A 14,179-nucleotide genomic window follows, 5' to 3' on the forward strand; every position below is an offset into this window, starting at 1 on the left:
TCATTTGCTGTTACTCTACAAAGATGACCTGGGCTGGATTTTTGTGTTTGTGTTTTGTGTTCTGTTCTCCTCTTCACAGAGAAGCGACTTATTTATCTGCCAACATTTTCATTATTTTAATTTCAGTTTAGTATTGATACCTGTGTCATACATCCATATGGTCCAGAGTTCTCAGAGAGCACTTACAACATACTAATTAGAGGCAGGGGGAAAAGATTAATGAAGCTGAGCATGAGTTCCTGTTATATTTCCCCTGAGATCCAACTGATTCTGTTGTTGGGATCTTCTTCATTGTAATTTCTGTTAGTGTTTTCTGGTCCCTGAATAATACAGTGGCTGGGTAGGATTAAACCTCACATCAGTCAAATATTTCCTGTTTTCTCATCCTCATTGTCCTCAATGATGTGCAACTGTGATTTAGAAAAAAAGGTGTAATGGAAAATACAGCTTTTAAAAATAAAGAAGACAAAGGCAGTGTGGATGAACTTGTGTTTAGACCTTCTTAGACATCTTTACTTGGATGAAGGGGTAGGGAGGTTGATTTCAAGAGATTTTTTGTAAGAGTGAAAAAAGCTTGCAAACCTGAGAGATTTACCTTTCAGTATTATGGGATAGAGACAGCAAGCAAGATCTGGAGAATAACCATGTTGTAAACAAAGAAGCTGAGGATAAAACTATGATAAGCTGCTTTTCTTTAACTACTCTGCCTTGTTCAGGCAGAGCATTTAAAAACTGTGAGTGGCTGTTGTTTCATCTCATCTCCGACACAGGATGTTCAAAGACCTTTAAATCCCCAGAAGGTGAGGGAGAAAAGACAAACTAGAGAAGAAGCAAGGAGGAAAGAATAATCTATTTAATCTAAAAGCTTTCTGGAAAGCTGTGCTTTGAATAACTGGTGCATATTTATACTTCTGTAGTTCCCCTAGGCAGTCTTATCCTCTTTTGACTGGCTGTGATATTCTGACTTTGGCTTCCTCTTCTGAGATATAGAAGCCATATCAATAGCTAGATACTGTGATCAAGATGATCCTGTTTTTCTCCCTGTACAGGAATCTTAGGATTTAATATTTAATTTCAAGTTACATAGACTAAAACCACTCTTAGTCAAAGTAAACCATATGCAGCAAAAAGAATGCCATGTCCATACTTCTGATAGAGATACACAGCTCTACTCTGAAAACATTCTTTTTTTTACCAACTACCTGAGGGATGAAGTAAGTTGGTTGCTAGTGTCAGCAGAAAACTAAAGACACTTCCTTTTTTTTTTTGTAAGCAGTGCTGTAAACACATCAGTATCTTTTTAAATATGCTGAGTTCTGCTGCTTTCCTGTTTGGTAGTAGCTCAGTCTCCATTAAGAACAATAATTCTTTCTCACAGCCTTAGGGAGGGAAAAATATTTGGACATAACAAACTATTAGAGGACTATTTAATACCAAGGAATTTTTTTTTTTATTGAGGGCTCTTGGAAGTTTCTATTTCACAATTTTTTCTACACGTGAACTGAAAAGATACTTGAAAACGTTTTGAAGATAAGCCTGTAACTTCCAAATTGTTCAGTTTTTTCTCTTTTCATGATTTTATTCTAGCATGTATAAGGTAATAAGATCTCATGATAAGAATAATTTTGTCATTGGTTTAGTTTTTAGTGAGTGAGACTGGGGAAGAAGGCTGAAAAGTCAAACCTTCACTGCACGGCATCCTTAGCTCTGAATGGCAGTGTTTAGTAAGCCTCCGGTTCTTCATTTTGCCACGTTTTACTGTAAATGTAGTTTATAACAAGATTTTCAAAAACCTCGTGCAATTCCTATTACTTACGTTCTTTTTTTATGTATCATAAATAAAATAATGAGTTATTATCACATTATCCTTCTGTACCCTTCTCTCTGGCAACAATGGAGTATTCCAGAAAGCACTTTCCAAGTAAGCTAGCTGTCTACAGTCTATGATAATCAGCTGTAATGGCACATAGGCAGCTGGTTTGTTAATCCTTTGATTGCAGTATTAGTTTGTCTCAGAGATTCTGAAAACCTGTCTGATCCTGTAAATGTGTTTAGTGAATATTTTAGAATAAATTATATCTTGCCTTAAGACTCTAAAACACATATTCAGGTTATGAGTTTTGTATTTTCTGGGTTTTTCCCTTTTGTGATACCCATGTTTATGTTTAAAGGGGGAAAAAAAAGACATGTCTGTCATAAAACTGCTTAGCAAAGTACTGAACTTAAATTCATTTAACACTGGAAGGATTTGTATTTTAATCACCAGAAATTGTCCTTATCTGGCTTATCACCCTGTCAAGTAATTCAGGCTCGGATCAGGATCTCTTATTTACAGAGAGATTGCTTGTAAGTTTTCCTTTATACAAATCTGCTAAAAAGAATAGAAAACCTTCTTTGTAGGTGCATATTGATTACTTAAAATTATCTGTGCAACCATGTATTTTTTATTAAAAAGCATGAATAATGCATGTGCAAACATGAGTATTTTTTTATGTTGCACTTTAATTTTCGTAAATTAGAGCCAGTTTTCTAGGAAATAAGTACATGAGTTAATAAACCTGAGCCGAATTTATTTCAAGCTGCTATTTAAATGTTTGTTGCAAGTTATATTGCTTTCTAATGTTTCTAGTTCAAATTAAAGAGAAAAAATTATTAGTTCATACAGTCATAGGATTGTTAATGTTGGAAAAGGCCTCTAATATTAACAAGTCTAACCATTAACCCAGCACCTCTGTGTTCACCACTAAACTATGTCCCCAGTCATAAGTGAAAATGTTCTCAGTAGAGGCTAACAAAGTGTTTGATCACAGTTTTGTTTCAAAAGACACCAAATCAACTAAGTAATATTTTTTCAATGTCGCTGTAATAAGTGTATATAACACTTTGTGGTGTGAAAGACTAAACTCTTGGAAAAGAAGTGAAAAGAGAGGAAACCACCTCTTTACTGGTAAATTCTGCCATTGTAAAGCCTCTATGCTCTTGCGGTTTTTTGGTTGTCATAATGAGATTTGGCGTTGTTCTTTCCTTACTAGTCCCAAATGCCAAGATGCTGTTTGTGCTTATTTCCTTCCTTTTAAGTAGGTCTGAATCAGAAAAAGTTCAAACTCTGCTGGACTGAAATGCTGATCTTGTCTGTGTCTGTGGTAGAGAGCTGCAGCATGTGGAGCAGCCCCCACAGTCTGGCTCTGTACTCACACCCCAGCAGCTGGCTGGTGGATTAGGCTGTCTTGGCACCTGAAGAACCTGATGTTTTCTGCTCACACTTCTGTTGTGTCTTGAGAGGTGTTTTAACCTGTGCTACCTGAAGTGTATGTGCAGGGTGAGGAGTTCAGATGGTCTTTAGAGCATAGCTCTAGCCATCATCCTCAGGTGTGTAATGCAAAATGTTAAGCAAGTTGATCACAGTCCTTTCCTTGAGTGTCTATTTTGGGAGTGCCCTTTTCCATGTTTCCTGTCATTAGCATCAACAGAGATAATCAAAAACAATCTTCTTCTGTTTAATTTTTTTTTTTGTTTCCTTGTCCCCAGAAGTTGTTTCCTTGGTGTGACGTACTGAACTTCAGTACATGAAAGCCAGTCCTTGAAACAAGTGTGTTCAGTAACCTGGGCTTGTCTGCATGTACCAACCATGCCCTTTTTAACTGCTTAAGTTTAGAAATCAGAACTTAATGAAGAGCTTGTCTCAACTAGACACTGATTTTTTTCTTATTATACTAAGTCTGCTAAAGTTTGCCTATATCACCTTCTTAGCCAATGAAGTTGGTTTTGGTACAACAAGGATTTAAATGGAAAAATAAGAAATGCATAAAGAAAATGTATGAGTTGATTTTAAATAGTGCAGTGCTGTGCCCATAAATTTCTAACAATTTAAGCACCGTAACATCAAGAAATACATGAACAGGTGACCTCTGTTCAATGGGCTGATAACCTTGAAGTCTAACAGAAACAAAAGTCAATATTTTCTGGTTTTGACCAGTTCAACAAACACCATAAATACCTTTAGCTGACAATTCTTTCCATTCCTGCTCTCAGTTAAGGAACACAAAGTGTTTGAAGTAAGTCCCAAGTTCCTGTAGCAGCCCACAATCTCTCCCAGGTCCTCGATAGCCTGTCCTCTGCGTGAGCTGCCTTTCACCTTGTGCTGGCTGCCTTAGGGTGCCTCAGGAGCTTTCATGTTGAGCATGCTCTTGACTCAAGATAACAATGGTTTGTGGGGTATTCTGTGGCATACTAATAAATGCCTTGAAGAAAAAGACTTGAGATGTTTTTGAACTTAAACATGTATTCTGTGAGGAATTCTGGAAAGGTGAGAAGCTTCAAACCCTCGTGAAGCATGTGTGGGTAGAAGCTAGTTTCTGCCTTTTGCTGCTCTTGTCATTTTCTTCAGGGTTGAAGATTTCAACGCCAAATAGATTATGCTTCTGTCTGAGGGCAAAATATGATTGTGATTCTGGAGCTTAATTTCCTTGTAGCTTCAGGTCCAAGAACGTTTGCCAGTTTTTGAATGTTTCAGCATATTCACAGTAGCGTATTCACAGCGTCCTGAAAATGTTTATAGGAAAAATTTTTGTAATACGCTGTAAGACCCAGGCTGTATGGGTTCTATCTTTTCCCAGATTTAAGGTACTGAAAAGCTCTCCAGAAAGTGTTTCAGTAATATCTGCAGTAGAAATGGCATCCCTGCTAGGTAGAAAAGTGAGTGCATTACATGTGTTGGGGGACTACCAAGTAGCAGATCTTTTTTAGAGGGAATGTAAAGCAGACTCTGAAATAAGCAATTTTGCTGTGGGAAGTCTGAGTTTGGGGGATAAATATCACATCATTAGTTTGCTTTACTGTTGCTTTTGCTGCAGAGTTTCCTGTGTTATTCCATGCAAATACTTTACTTTGACAGCCCAGATAAACAAAAGCCAGACGCTCATACCCAGAAAAAAATCCTGAACTCCAGTCTAGGGCAAAGATAAAGAATTCAGGCTTTTTCAGTTCCATAAATAGACACTGGCCACTGGAAAAGATTGTGTGACTAAGGCTGTGGTGATTTCTATTCTGACATAATTGCTAAACAGTAACATGAACTTACTTATTTTTTCTTTGAATGGAGATAGAGTCATTTAGGAAGTGAAAAATATATAAAAAAATAATTGGAAAAGTGCAGGACTTGTTTAAATCCTCTAACTTAGTCACTCTTTCAGATTAAATGTAGACTGGGATTTTTCAGGGAGACCTTGAGAAGTTGGATGTCTAAAATCCTGTCAAGTCAGTGAAGGCCAGCTACTCCCTTTCCTGTGCTTTTCCAGAAATCTGGGTTTAAATGAACATTAGTGCATGTTGGACTAATTCTTGAATAAAGTGGAAGGTATACTTAAAGCTGGCTTGCAAAATACTTCTTGTTGAATTTTTTTTTTTTGCTCTACGTTGTGAGTCTTAAGTAGATTCTCTCTGAGGTGATTCAGCGATGTGTAAAGACTTGAATTCCTGTTTGCTCATGGAGTAAAATAAGCAAAAATCATTTCATCTAGAGACAAGACAGTGCAAACAAGTCAGTGGATTTGCAGCCACAAGGATGCTTTTTGCCATGTGAATCCTCACAGAAAATCATAATCTTCAACTTTATTAATTTCATGAAAACTCTAAGATTTTTTTAAACAAGCATTTGGAGTTGAGGGTAATTTTTTATACTTTGTCCTCCACTAATGTGTTTAGATTAGTAGATTAGATTCTCCCTTAAGTGAGTGTTAAACATATTCTATGATTTGACACTTTTATGGTATTTAATGGTTTAATAATGTTTTATGCTAATTTGCTTCTACTTCGGAGTATTTGAGCTTAACAGCTTTTTCAGAAGACTTTTTGAATCTTCTTGGACCCTTGTGTTTCCATATAGAACACACAGACTGGATTTTGCTTTGATACGAAATGAAGTTTTTGGAAATGACTCTGAATTGAAGTCTAATGACAAAGATGAGTATTTTAAAGCTTAATGAAGTGAATCCTAAAATGCCATGACATTTTACTTTATTTACAACACCAAGAAACCTGCTGCAGTCTCTTTCTCGAAAGCCTTCAACTATTTCTGAAGTGCCAAGTTGTGTGATAAAATGTCATCAGTCCTGTGTAATTACTGAACTAAGATACTGGTACAGTTTTTTTAACATACCAGAGGGGTTTTTTCAGACTTAGCAAGTGATATATTTGGGAATTTCACATTGGTCAGATTGATAACCTTTTCCCACTACCTTTTTGTTACGTGCCTTTTGTTTTAATTCTGTCTTGTTAAAAATCAGGGGGACTTTAGCAGAGAGGGGAAAAGGTGGAAGGAGGAAACCTGCTGGACTAGACAGGCTTACACACTTAGGACATTTGTTTCTATTGTATACTGGCTGAATGCAGCTATGCAACAATGTTAAGGAAAATGCTGAGTCACTGTGAGAGGTAGATTCTTTTTCTTGTTTAGTTGTATACATTGTGGAGGAGATATTGTAAGGTGGAGGAAGCTCTGATTAGTGATTCATGTAGTCAAAGATCAACTCGTTATGGCTGTAGTGGAGACTTTAGGACGCTTGGGTTTAATTCTGCAGTTTGTCCTTCTCTGACCCTGGCTGAGTCAATATCCTCATTACAGATTCAGCTCGAATCTCTTCCCATATCAGCTGAAAAATTCTTATCCTCTTGATGTAAAGCAGTATTAACTGTTCAAATTCACTTGACATTCTTGAATTTTGACCCAAAACAGAGGTGTTGCTGGCTTTCTTACCACCATGTCTTGTTCTCTTACTAGATAGATAAAACTTTGCGTCTGTGGCAATGTCTGGTTCTCATGAAGTCTGCACAGCAAGGTGGTCTGGTGGTCCTCAGAAACATTTAGAAAGTTGTAGAAATAAGGCAGTGACATGGTTTATTGGCAGTAAACTCAGGTATTTTTTCATAAAATCTGGCAGCGTTTGGGAACGACATAATTTGTCAGCTGCTAGCAATAAATCTCTGCCATCCTGGTTCTTTGCTGCCTGGCTTCTGTTGCATAAGCTGGGTTCTTCTAAGGCAACACTGCTTTTGAGAGTGAATTTGGGTAAAAGGAGAACAAGGCCTTCAGTACAGAATTTGGGTTGACAATTTACTTTTTGGCCTCTCCATAATGGCTATTTACATTAATTCCAATTAGTGGGATTGCTGGTGTGGTGGTCAGAGATGTACAACACTAGTGTAAGGCTGCAAGGGGGGCACGTGTTGGTAGCCAGGAGCCAGTGAGGTTGTGCCAGGAGGGGCAGCTGGTCCCAGAGGAAGCCATGGACTGTGTACCAAAGTGGTCTGAGACAGCAGTGCCTGAGTGGAAAGCAAAATGTGAACCTTTTGCACACCATGACTCAATACAGTTGCCACGTGATCCGGCTCTGTTGCACTTATTTAGTGCCAGCAGACCAGTGGTTCTGCAGAATGAAGCTGAAACACCAAGATACCCAAGGACTATTAAAGAAAACTTGACAGGAAGAGGCTCCATTGGTGTCTCCATTGCTGCTTGTAGCCCTGATCAGCCCTGTTAGAAAGTGATCAAGGAAAGAAAACAGGTTTCAAATTTCTTTGCTTGCTTGAAGGCTAGATTAAGAAGGAAAGACCATGTATATCCATATACAGAAAAAAGACACTTGAATTTTCTAGTCTGTTTCAAGGGCAAAGGACCTTGTAGTAAACATGAGTTATTTTGTCATCTGCATGTGCAGTCAATCACTTTGAAATGGGTATCAGTACAAGCATTCATTTTAGTTTTGGCACTAGTTCTCAGTCAAAGCCTGGCTCTGTGTAATTGCCAGCATTTGAAACTGTGATGTTAGTCAGCAAAAGCAGACAAAACCAAAATAATTTTCATCAACGAAGGCTAAGGACATGCAGTGTACTGTGAACAGATTATTTAAGATTTTAGCACCAAGTATAAACTGTAAAGGGTTTCTTGTCAAAATATATGTTACAGTATATCTTGAGGTACATATTATGTCCTGTAAAATAGTTAAGGATTATGATGGTTTTTATTTCCCCTCCTTTTCTTAGGAGGAGAGGAAAATATGTACATTTACCACAGAGTTAAATTTCTGAAGCATTTTTCTTTACTTTCCTTCCTCCTTCCTAGAAGTTCTGCTGTATTCTCTTGTGCAAATTTCCATTATTTCATCTTCATGTCTTTAAAATATTAGTCCAGTGGTTGTGTAAAGCAATAGGATGTGCAGCCTGCCTGACCAAACATTCCCAGGCTTTGTATTGCACTGAGCTGCTCCTGACCTCCTGCTCACAAAGTCTCCAGGCCGTTTCAGGTTGGTTTAGACCTCCATGTCCTCATGCCTAATCCTTAGGCAGACAATTTATTTGTTTTTCTAACCAGTCAGTACAGAGCTCTGCTGTTCAGTTGGTCAAACATGCTACAAAACAGAATACTGGAAGTATAAATATGTGGAAGGTTACCAGTAGTTTAGCTTTCTTTCCTCCCACTCTAGTTGGTATTGAGGGTGGTCTGTCTGGAGAAGCACAACTTCCTTCAAAAGACATCTGCTTATGCTATATTTTAATATAAGTGGATACACATTTAGAAATATTTGTAATTAAAGCCTCTGAGGAGAAAAAGATTAAAAAAGGAACAGAGTATTTACTAAGTGATGATTTCTTCAAGACTCTATTTCTTTGTACATCACACGAGAATTCAGCTATCAGAATTTGAAAAGATATACTCAGAGGAGCTTCCTGGTGAATACCTTCCTTAGAATAGCATGTCTTCATGATGCAAACTATCTCATAACCTTGTCTCGAGGGCAATGATGTTTCCCCCTATTGTGTAAATAAAAGAGTTCCACAGAAAGCTGACAGAGCCAAAATAAAACAGGTTTTGTGTCTAAGGCTGTTCTGATGAAAATCTCACTAATTGAAAGGACAAGTTACAGAAAAAACATTGATCTTTGAAAACAAATCTGTTGCAGCCTACTGAGATTTCCAGTTGAATGTGTGGTGGCCTGTATTTAAAGAAATTCCATTACAGGCAAACATGCTCAGAAACCTTTTTCTTTTTTTGCCTTTTTTTTTAAGTCACCACCTTTATGGACTTAAAGGCAGTTGGTGTAATTACCAACAAGGTACCCCTGTGTGTGGTCTGTGATGCCAGCAGGTCTGTTCTTGTAGATTGCATGCAGGTTTGTCTTCAGACTGTTCTCACATTCTTTTATTTGTCACTGTTGAGTCACAAAATGTTTTGCCTGGCATTAATCATGAAGTGGCAAGTGTGTTATTTATCTTTAATCCCAATGATTAGACTATGGAGTAGCATTCAAGTAACATTTGAGTCCTTTTTTTGTTCCTTTCCCCCTCGCTTCACACTTGATGTGAATTCTGTGTACTGCATTGGATAGATGCAGGGTCAGGAAGCATCAGTGAAGTACTAATGGAAGCGACTTCCGATGCTATTAATGAAAATATGACTCATGTTCTAAGGATTTGCAGTTGGATTGCTGTAACTTTTGGTATTTCTCTTTCATTGTTTTCAGTAGTTGTTTTCCTAGAACACGCAGTGATCATGAAAGAATTACTATATTAAAAACAACAGCAACGTACTCGTTTGTTTGAACTCCTCCTGCTATGGATGAATGGTGTGTTAGTTGCATACTGCATTTCTACACAGTAGATGCACTTGGAATTTTCTTCTGATCTTTGCTGTTCAGAAATATGTTTAGTGGGGAAAAAAGGCAAATACTCAGGTAGTAAACATCTCAGGGTGTTTTTGTAGTGAACAGACAGAATTCACTTATCAGTGTGAATCAGTTCTCTGTTTCTGAGCAGCTGGAAATAACATCGTAATTGCAGGGAGAAAATACTGAAAAAAAATCTGTATAGCGTTTTTTCTGTGATAACGTTCAGATTTCTTTTTGTTGACAGTAGAAGTGATTAAGATGGTAAATCACATAAAACCCTGAGCTGTATGCCAGAAGGAATTTCCTGAAGCCCTGGTCCTCTTTTTCTGGGCTGTATAGTGGTATGGGGGTGAGCTCTATGCCCCCAGGCCACTGAGACAGTAAGCGTGAGCCACTTGGGAAACAATGGGAAATTCCCAGTTCCTTTGTGATTCCAGGAAAGTAATTTATTGTAGTCTGTTTACCCATTCTTGGAAAATGACAATAAGTTTTCACAGTCTGATTCAAGTAAAGTCTGTTACAAGTGTGTGTGATGATCAGACTCACCAGTAGTGGCAACCAAGCAGGAAAGCTGAGAACATTTGCTGTTTCTTAGATGACTGCTGGGAGCACCCATATTCAATCCGAATGCCACTTATGTTTGTTTCTGAATCTGTATATAAAAGTGTATTTTTGTATACATAGAGGTGTAAAATGGGCTGGAGAGCAGCAAAACTCATTTTGAGGTTTGGGTTTTTTTCTGGTTTATGATAGGGAGTTGAAGAGCTTGCCATGCTCTTGTTGGCTTTTTCCTTGGTAGAACTTGTGCAAATGGTGCTTCCCTTCTTGGCTTTGTTAGAAATCTCTGCAGGATGAGAGAACAGAAGCTTGAGTTCATTTTATTATTTCTGTTTAAGTATTCTGACATAGTTTGTCTGGTATGCCAATACAACAGGAATGGAAAATTGACATTTCATTATAAATCCTTCATAATTTCTTGTCTGTTTTCCTTTTTGTCCTCTTCAGTGTCATCCTATCTGTTGCTTCTACAGTTTCTCCAGTAGCCAATTTTTCAGTGGTGTATGACATGTAGGCATTCAGTTGCCATTTATTTATTTCAAAATCTCTCATGAAATTTCATTAAAGGGTCAATTAGAAAAGATCTGAATGTGTAATAAGTTCAATGTGATGAATGGAGTTTACTATGAAATTACCGTATAAAGGTAAATTCGGGGTTTTAAAGGATGGCTTCAGCCATGCAGCACATGTCCTGTGAAACCTATGCTGCCACTTTGGTGCTAGATCTTGGTTGTGTTTGTGTGCTGGGACATTTCATGTCTGGGCAGATACACTGCATAGCTTGATCTGTAAATGAATGGCTTCTGCATTTTGCTGATTTGAGGATACCCTGCTGGTGCATCTTGGGTCTGTGAGATCTGTAAGGAAAAGGGCACTGTACAGTGAACTGCTCATGGCTCCCTAATATCTGGTGAGCACACGTCTGCATGTTTCTGACAGGTAGCAAATGAACTGGATGTATCAAATAAAGTGGTTCAGCAGCCTCAGTCTTCATAAGCTAAGTTATTTATTTTAATTGCTCTTGTTGTTTAATGAGGATCTTAACATTAAGGTATTTCCTCGGGTCTGTTTGGATCTATTTGAACTGAGGACAAGCAAGAGAATCCAGTAGTTCTAGTCTTACCCTACCATCTTGCCTGCCTTGGAGACAAAAAAGAGCAAGTAGCCCAGCTGAGAAATAATTTTTGTGTCTTGTTTGCTGCACATTGGAGACATGCAAGAATTGCAGAATGGTTGAGGCTGAGAGGAACCTCTGAAGGTCATCTGCTCCAACTCCTTGCCGAGGTAGGCTCACCTAGAGCCAGCTGCCTGGGATCGTATCTAGACAGTTTTCAACTATCTCCAAGCATGGAGAAGCAGCTTTGGAATTCTTTCCAGCTAAGCTGCTCCAGAGTGTGTTAGTGGCTGCCCTCAAGCACTGCAGGTGCACAGCTCCCAAGGGACAGGGAGATGAGGTTCAGCTCTGAATGCGCCCTGCATACCTACTGGCTTCCTTGATGACTGAAAACTCACAAACATCATCCATGTGAACATGTGGAAATCCAAATGAGCAATGGTATTTCACCTTGAAGAGTAAGATTTCTGTTGAAATAGGTCAGCTTTTATAAAGAGGCACTCCAGAACTTCTGTGGGGTTTTTGTAGTAGTACTTTGTAGTACTTCTTTTGGGCAAGGCTTAAAGTATACAAGCATACTCACCTAGGCTGCTTTCAAGACCTGACCTAGAAGTATTCCAGTACTAAAAGTTTTTAAATCTGACTAGTTTCCACTGCCTGGAAGAAAGAAATGCCAGAACAGGAATGTACTGAAATCACGAGCAGTAACTGAAGCAGCTCATCTATTCTGTTGTTCTGCAAGATGGTTTCTGTACATCTTAATGCCCTACCCAATTTTCTTCGGCATTACAACTTCAACAATGAACGTACAGAGGCCACGGAGAAAAATAAAGTAGCTTTTGTTCCATGTCCCCTGTTCTCCAGATGTTCCATGCCATCAGGGAAGGGGCAGGGGTCAGCAGAGTATTGCAGTGGGTACTGCTCCCACAGGGGCCGTGCTTCTCCGAGTTATAATCGAAGCAGGAATGTGCAGTGATCAGCATGAAAACTCTACTTCTTGGATGAGTAACCTTTATTTTTTTGTTGGAAAAGTTTCCCACTGAGATCATCTGACATTAAATTGTGTCAACTTCACTTGTATTTTTATTACTTTGCAAGAAAATTGATAGACAATCAGGTAGCTAGCTCTGTGTTGTGTTTTCTCATGCTTGCCCCATCCTCCCCTCTGCAGGTATTATTATAGGGAAATACAGTCTTTTTAAATCAGAAAAGCCTTTGGTAGTTACTTTTATTTTCTGTAGTACTTGTATGGTTGGACAGCATCTAGCATGACTCTTAAAAACTTCTCTTTTTTGGGGTGTCTTCTCATATTCTTACCTCTCAATCTTGATCCTAGGAGTTTTATAGAAGGATTAAGCGACCTGAAAAGGGAGCAATTAAAGCTGTCTCAGTTGGTGGTGCACAGACATGATACATATCATTATTTTTTGTCTGAGTCCAAGGCAAACTCAAAAGGTTTTGGTTTGTTTTGGTCTTTTTTCTTCTTATATTAGTTCATGGGTTCAAAGATTTTTTTTTTAACATATTGAGGTATTATTAAAGTGGACTTTCCTGGAATTACTTTTCTTTTTAAATAAGGAAACCAGATTTGTGTGGCTGTTTCATAAATTCTGTTCCTTTAAATCAATTTTTCACAAAGGCAACTAATGAAAGGGCTTATCTTGAAGCAATTTGAGCATTTTGTAAACAACCAGATCTTGGATGGCCTTAGCCCCACTCAGCTATCATATGCAAGAGGTTTTAAAACCTTCCTACTGTCCCTCAGAGCAGATGTGTCCTATTTCACAAGGCTGTACACTTTTGTCCCATTGTGTCTTGAAAACTATAATTCTGTGATAGTTTTTCTCCTTTGACTTTTCAAAAAGTGAGTCAGATGCAATTCCCTTACGGCAGTGGGGTGCTGTCCTTTCATACGCTGTCTCTTGGCCAGTGCCGTGTCATGGAGCAGAGAATGCAGGACAGATGCTTCACGCCTGGCATACTCAGCTGTTCTGAGAATGAAACTGCAGCGTGCAACTGGCAAGTTCTGCTGGAGGCAGCATGTGCTGGCTGTTCATGTGTGACCTTTTTGTACTCAGTAACTTGACTAACTCTGCTCAGAGAGATTTTTTTAAAAAATCAGATGTGAAATTTAGGCAACTGACTTTCTGACCAGAGTTCAGAGAGGTGGGTGAGCAGCATGGACTGCCCGCCAGGTTCTTGGAGTGTGCGGAGCTGCAAGGGATTGAATTACGCTGGGTTAAGAAGTTTCTCTCTCCTTAGCTGAGAGTTTTGCCCCCACTGAGCTGACATGCAGCTCAACTGATCACACATGCTCTGCCAGACCAGTAGAAAAATCAGCTAAGTTGTGCTATTTTAATTACTGCTGCCACACCATAAACTGGGAAACACTGACAGAATGCTGGCCTGAATAGTGCAGCAATGCATAGTTGTCTCAGCATAAAAGTATTACAAATTTTGACTCCTAATGAGTAGTAATAGCCTTAAAAGTGAGACACATGTACCCAAGTCTCATGGTTTTTTTTAGCCAATCACCCCAGCTGGTGACACAGTGAAGCAGTGTTCTTGCAGTAAGTCTGCCTTGCTGAAACATGGCTTCTTTGGGGCCAGTGCTGAAGAATGATCAAAGAAATAAACCATCTGTGAGAAGATATTTTATACAGGACCTTTAATAATTTACAATTACATATGCTATAATTTTACTTTAAGTTCAAAATCTCTTTTACCCAAAAGACCAATCTACTTCATCTTGCATCTTTTTGCTGCCAATGCTTTGATGGGAATTAAAGAACTGGATGAAGTCTAGTTGTTGAAAAATGTACTACAAATTCTTACTGTGATTGGA

General features: G+C 38.5%; 1 protein-coding gene across 1 annotated transcript in view; it reads left to right on the plus strand.

Moving 5' to 3' along the window:
• BMPR2 (bone morphogenetic protein receptor type 2) overlaps positions 1-14,179 on the plus strand; it is a 104,970-nt gene that overhangs the window by 37,162 nt on the left and 53,629 nt on the right. The window lies entirely within an intron of this gene.

This window comes from Molothrus aeneus, chromosome 7, assembly GCF_037042795.1.
Source record: "Molothrus aeneus isolate 106 chromosome 7, BPBGC_Maene_1.0, whole genome shotgun sequence".
Lineage (NCBI taxonomy): Eukaryota > Metazoa > Chordata > Aves > Passeriformes > Icteridae > Molothrus > Molothrus aeneus.